This window comes from Lactuca saligna, chromosome 4 (assembly GCF_052625555.1).
Source record: "Lactuca saligna cultivar CGN05327 chromosome 4, ASM5262555v1, whole genome shotgun sequence".
Classification (NCBI taxonomy): Eukaryota; Viridiplantae; Streptophyta; class Magnoliopsida; order Asterales; family Asteraceae; genus Lactuca; species Lactuca saligna.
In genome coordinates this window covers 266,498,401-266,504,400 of record NC_136420.1, presented here as the reverse complement: position 1 = coordinate 266,504,400, position 6,000 = coordinate 266,498,401, and positions in this window count along the sequence as shown.

Genomic DNA, 6,000 nt, shown 5'->3' with positions numbered 1-6,000 from the left:
GTCCCACTTTCTGTTCCTATCATCATCCCTCCCACTACAACAGAACCAACCTCTTAACCGACTTCACCCATTTATTTCTCTGTCACTATTCCTACATCTTCGATCCCTACTCCAATCATCACCGAATCCGTTACTACCACTTCTTCCCAACCACCAGTAACTGTCAATGTATCTGATACAGGGGCTACTACTGTGGTTGAAACCCCTGTCATTAACATCCCACCATCACCTTCTCCATCCTCAACCTCTGGTGTTACTTTGGGCGGTGATGATGAAGAGTACGATTCTCTTTATTATAGCCCATACCGGATTCCCACAGATACTGATGCAGATACCCCTATTACCAGTCAGCAGCTTCAAGAAATTCACGACAAACTCGATAGTTTATTGGCTGATAATAAAGCCTATGGGGGTGTGGTATTGAAAGCCTTTATCGAGTCTGCAATCAAGATGTATACTGATGCTCTGGATCGTTCCACCGATGCCATTGACAACTCAGCCGCTTCATGCTCCAAAGCTACAAAGGAAGTCTCTGAGGTTGTTCACACAACTCAGATTTTTCTCGATTCTCTCAAAGCACATGCTGATGCTAATGCGGCCAAGTATCAAACGTCTGTGGACTCCTTTTCGGCTACCCTTCAGGGTGAAACCTCCAAGTTTGAGGCTCTGCGTGCTGACCTCAAAATTGAATCCACCTCTTTTCTCCAATATTTGGATTCACGTTTTGCTTCTCTAGCAGCAGAGAGCACTTTAAAAGAAGATCTTGTCAAGCATCAGGCAACTATTGACCTTCAGAAGATACAGCTGGCCCAGGCACAACAAGAAATCTCTTTGCTGAAAACTCAGCGGGCTGTTCTTCAAGGTTGCGCTGGCGATGTCAAGAATATGTTGACAACTGTCCTCGACACTCATGATCCCTTTCTTACCCTTACCATCAGACAGCATCTCCAGGCTAAACTCCTTCCTGCGATTAACATTTTGAGCGAAATGAAGGGTGTCTCGGAGAAGCTTGTTCTTCCGAGACAAGGGGGAGAGGAGGGTACACCAAAGACAGAACCGAAGGTTAATTTAGCTTCGGGTTCTGGAAAACAATTACTTGTTGAGAGCGAGTCAGATACTTATGAAACTATCGCTGAAGCTCTTCAACGAAAGAAAAGAGACAAAGAGCTGGATGAGACACTGAAAATAGCTCGAGAGGCAGAGGCCAAAGAAAGAAGAATCAAGGAGGATGAGGATGCTCTACAGGCCAAGAAGACTCTGTTCCCAGAATGGGACAGAGACACACTCATTAATCAAGCGATTGAGTTTCCCTCCATGTATTGGTTGGAACCGATTGCATCTTTTGAGTGTGAGAATACCAAAGACTCGCAGTTTGACATGCCAATCACACGAAAGGCTTTTACATTTCATTGCTTCGATGTCACTGCTGATGTCCCTCATCCAAACTTGAAGGTTGACAGAGAATTAATAGATTTTTATTTGAAGTATGGTCAACCACGGTACTTGACATGGAGTGCACAGAAGATAATAAAGGTCAAGGTACTGAAACCAACACAGGCTGGGAAATTTGTGAACGTTAACTTCAAAGTCAACAGAGGAACGGCCAACACAGAACATTTTATTTCTCTGGCAGATCTTCCCAGTCTGAATCCTCATGATTGGATTCTACTATACAACATTCTTCTCTCCAATCAAAGAGAGTATGAACCGATTCTGAAACATCTCAAAAGAATGTTGGCTTCCTATATCCATGAGCTTGCCACTATGGATCAGGAAATAGCAAAAATAATGAACAAGAAACCGACCGTCAAGCCTACTTCCAAGACAGGAGATGTGCACAAAATGAAGTTAGGGCAAATTGATTCTTCAAATCTGACGGTCATGTTCACAAGAGGCGATAGGCACAAGTTTCTGTTTGCTTTGGTAGACAAGCATCTGTTTTCAACAGATTGTCTGGAGCATATCATAAACATCATTCACCAATGCAAGCAGAACTCTACAGCTGACAAGAAGAACTTCACTGATATGCTTCGGTGGTATATCACTTTCAAGCATCACATTCTGGCCATTATACCGAGGATTTTTGAGACGGTGAAGAAAACTTCTGCTGTTAAAAGGGAATGAAGCCTCTGTGCCAAAGACGCAAAGGGGGAGATTGTTGAAGATTATTGTGTTGCGTCTTGGGCCCTTTTTGTTTTACTGCCGGATTGGGCTTGTCAATCCGTGATTATCTAGATTAGCCTTCTTTTTCTTAGAAAAACGGTTAGGGTTTTAATATAAATATATGCATGCATGTATGCGTATAAGCAAGATGTCGTTATTCTCATTGATCATTGTAAACCCTAAAATCCTCTATAGTTGATGTTCTTTATCGAGCTCTTCTGAGGATTGTTTATTAATCATTCGACACCTTTTGATCCATTTGCTTGTTCTTATTGTTTATCTGGTTATTTCTCTACCTGTTTCATATATCTAATCGATCTTCAAGTTTATTTTTTAATTCTATCACAATTAGTAAAAAGACCCAGTTGCATAAAACATAATGAGTCTATATGGTCAAACGAGTGATGCCTCTGACTTGCATGATAGACCATGGTTGTATGCATCAGAACCGGGCTATATAGTCAGATTAAACGCCTATGCTTTCAATAAAAAATCCCAATTTATATAAGGGAACCAGGTTGTATTAGTATAATAAGCCTTGGTTGCAAAATGGGGATCTATTAGATTTTACTTATAAGACTCGCCCCCTATAAAACCCGGTTACCAACCAGGTTATGTTAAGTATTTAACCAAGTTGTTTTAGCATATCTCTACTAGTGGTATGATTTCAAATTCTAGAATCCTTCAACTTTTCCAAGATCTTGAATTGGAAATTTCTAGAGCAATTATTATGGGTAATATATCCATTTTTCTTTTATTATGCCTATCTTATTGAATATACACTAACATTTTGAATAAACCAAGATCTTAAACTAACCAACATAAGGGACCAAGTCAATAAAGCATGATGTCAATGAGAATAGACATTGAGTCTACCTGAAAAAAATTGGTCAAGCAAGAATAGTAGAAGATCCCAAATATTTAGGTTAATTTGTTATCTTATCTTTGTATATAAATTGAAGTTGTTACTCAGATACATACACTCAACCACAATGTTGCTTACTCTCTGGAAGCTATCAAACACTAAATCAGCTTGCACTCTATCAACTTTCACTTGTAATTCATTTTTATTAATATAAGTTGTAAGAGCATCCACAAAGCATAGTTCAATGGGAGAGTTGAATGAGGTGACATGCCTAATTGGCTTTCAATAGATTAAAATCTACCATTGTGGCATGCCATGTTGAAATTCAATAGATATGGAGTTCAATGGTCATTGAACTCTTCAATGGGAAAAAGGAAATCTTTTAACTAGTAAATATATTTTCCATTGAACTCTATTATGTTCAATGCATTCTAGGAAAATTAAAATAGAGTTGTATAGCAAGTAAAATGATGATTCAATCCATTAAATTCTAACAAGTTTAATGCATTGTAGATGCCCTAAGGCAATGTGACATTGTCACATACTGAGATTTTATGCCGAAGATCTTAAAGGATTAAGGGCTCCTTGTATATACTTGTCTTCTTGTTCTTACATTTACGTTTACACTGATCTTTTATAGTTTACAACACTTTCATAAATATTTTTAAGCATACTAATATCTGAATTTGGCACACATCATTTATCTTGGGATACTTTATAGTAGCTTGACGTTTTTGAATCTCTTACTATTGTTTTCAACGGTCTTCATATTTACAAAATTAACACTATAATTTGTCTCCATTTTATAAATACATATCTTAAATTTTAAACATCTGTTTTTGTAAGAAATAGTAGGGTGTGCAGTGGAGATCTAGATTCCAGCTTGGATCGTGTGAACACTTTCTGAACTGATATTTTTACCCTAGGCGTAGGTTATAAGAAATTTAACCTAGGATAATCCAAGAGGATACTTATGATTCGAGACACAAAAATCGTAAACCAAATTGCTAGAAAGATTCTATGAGTGTCTGAAGAAAAACAAGAGCTAACTTTCGTGTATACCCTCTAAAAAGGAGGAGTCGTTTATATTATAAATGAGATTAGGGTTTCATTAGGTTTGGGACATCATGAGTTTCTTTTGAAGCAAGTCAAGGTAATCCGCATTTTAATGAGGATTTATGGTTTCCAAAACTAATGAGTTTTATTAGTTTTACCATAATCACCCTTAAGAATTTGAGTTTCCCACTATGTTCCCATACGTAAAATTAGGAGAGGTTTTGGGGCTCTGCCACTAGACCTTGCCAAAGGGGCTCTTCCCCTTGGACCCTGCTAGGGACGCTACCCCTAGACCCCGCCGAAGGGATGCCACCCCTTTAGGAACCTTGTACCCAGTGGCGCTACCCCGGATCCCCGACTTTCCGTCGAACCAGCTTCTAATTTGATATTATATGTGCGTGCAATCCACACAAACCCGTACATATATTAAAGTAGAAATTATGAAGCCCCTTAGCTCACATGTTAGTTCCAATCACATAAAATGACATGGTGACACTAAAATCACCAACAATCCTCCCTAATTTTAGCGTAACCCTTGAATAAACATAACCTTATCAAACAAACCAAACTAGTACATCATGTAAATATCAAAATGATTAAATTTCCCCTTAGTATCATACATTTGAAAATAATCGAGAATCAGAGTGTTCTAAGAACTGAACCCATCAACCTATTTGAATACCAGAAAGTAAGATACATACTAGTTTATTGAATTTCTAGCAAAATACAACTTTACACTATTATAAAGTTGTGTATCCCAATCCTCTCATGATCGTATCAAGGTCAATTCCACACCCTCATGAAATGTGGCTACACTTCACAATCACATAGGTAACTCCTTTCCATGTATCTGCACATACATTTTTCAAAGGAATTATTAAGAAGTTAAACCTCAACTTGGCTAACTTGCAGAACCAAACACATACATGGGATGAAAACTTCATGTGTTCCAATCCATAAGTATGAGCTTTCCACATTGAATTCAACTCCTAACGTTATATTAGGAGGGAATTATGTGTCTCATCATTATAGAATTAAATAGACTTTAATCCCATCCCGATTACAGACTTGTGCACTAAGTCTCTTGTAAAGCATTTAGTCATGTGATCTACCAAATTTTGTTGAGATTTCACAAACTTAACCGAAATCACACCATTCATGAGTAGTTCTCTAATCATACTATGTCGAACACTTAGGTGTCTAGACTTGCCATTATAAACCTGGCTATATGCCTTAGCCAAAGCGGTTGCACTATAACAAAGGATAGAAATATGTGCTATCAGTTTAGACCACAAAGGAATCTCATAGGCCTAATTCCTTAGCCACTCTGCTTCTTTACAAATAGCTACTAATGCAACAAACTCAGATTCCATTGTCGAGTTTGTAATGCAATATTGCCTCATAGAAGCCAACGAAATGACACTTCCCCCAAGAAAGAATACCCAACCACAAGTTCAGGAATGATCCTCCATGTTAGTTATCCAACTTCCATCTGAATGCCCTTCTAAAACTGAATGACTCCCCATGTAACTCAAAGCATAATCCATGTTTCCCTTGAGGTACTTAAACACTCTATTTACTGCTTGCCAACGTTGAGCACTAGGATTACTAGCGTACTTGCTCAACTTACCCACATCAAAAGCTATATCAGGTCTGGTACTTTTCATTGCATACATCAAGCTACCAATAGCCTTAGAGTATTCCAATTGTGAAATGGGAACACTATTATTCGGTAATAGTTTCACACTTGGATCCATTGGAGTACTCACAGGAGAACAATCAGTAAAATTAAACCGTTTGAGAATTTTCTCAATATAATGACTTTGAATCTGTATGGTTTCAAAGCACTCCATGGATGATGGCAATGGGCCCCTTTGATGAATTCTAGGTTAAAAGCCCAAGACTTGTCTTTTCCC